The sequence below is a fragment of the Sinocyclocheilus anshuiensis genome, unplaced genomic scaffold (assembly GCF_001515605.1).
Source record: "Sinocyclocheilus anshuiensis isolate Anshui unplaced genomic scaffold, SAMN03320099.WGS_v1.1 scaffold284, whole genome shotgun sequence".
Lineage (NCBI taxonomy): Eukaryota > Metazoa > Chordata > Actinopteri > Cypriniformes > Cyprinidae > Sinocyclocheilus > Sinocyclocheilus anshuiensis.
Window position 1 is genome coordinate 1,755,248 of NW_015554266.1, and position 953 is coordinate 1,756,200.

Sequence of the window (953 nt, forward strand, 5' to 3'; positions counted from 1 at the left end):
GAGAGAGAGAGAGAGAGAGAGAGAATCAGCATGTGAACAAGATCAGCTCTGTACAAACTTATCAACAGGTCCAATGATCTAGGAACGCTTTACCTGAAACCTAATATAACCATCAATGAAAAACACTTCTAAAGAATTTATTAATATAAGTTCATGTTAATTTCAACATTTACTAGTACGTTATTATGAGCTATACATACTGAGCTAGCATGAACTAACAATGAACAGTTGGATTCTTATTAACAGATTAACAAATACTACAGCAAAAATATCGCTCATTGTTTGTTTGTTTATTTGTTTTTTAGTGTTCTGGAACTTTTCACTCATCATTTACTCTAATATAGGAGTAAAAACACTAACACAATAACAGAAACGTGTAATTATTATATACATGATGCCCTTTAGACACACAGACAGATGAATCTGAGATGTGGCGAAATCAGAAAATCGTGAGATTGCAACCTGTGCACTAAAATCAAGTTTTTTAAATTAACAGCATACATGCTGTTTCTTACAGATGCTTAACACAATCTTAAAAGCCTCCTAGAGGAGAAGAAAGCGCAGGGAGGAGAAAAGGAATGAAACCGGCATTTTCACATAGATAATGCACTGGTGCGTGCTTCCACCTGGCTGCCATTGATAAGTGACAGAGTGAGACAGCTGCTCACAGACACAGACAGACGGAGGAAAGAGAGGTGTGGAGGGGCTAATGGCCTGAGAATCATCGTCCTGCTAAAGACGGGACAGAACTATAGCTGCTGGAGTGGCAGCAGGTGGACAGCCTGCAATCACTGAACTGTCAAGATGAAGTCAACAGACTAAACAATGACACCATCATCCAGTACAATGTGATCAGATACAGTCAGACAAAACCACAAAGAGATAAAGAAAACAAATGAATCACAAATGAGCACACAAAACTAGAACAAGAGAATAAAAAATAAAAGTATATA

At 37.5% G+C, this 953-nt stretch overlaps 1 protein-coding gene across 2 annotated transcripts in view; it reads right to left on the bottom strand.

Moving 5' to 3' along the window:
- LOC107671306 (E3 ubiquitin-protein ligase UBR3-like) overlaps nucleotides 1-953 on the bottom strand; it is a 66,826-nt gene that overhangs the window by 19,648 nt on the left and 46,225 nt on the right. The window lies entirely within an intron of this gene.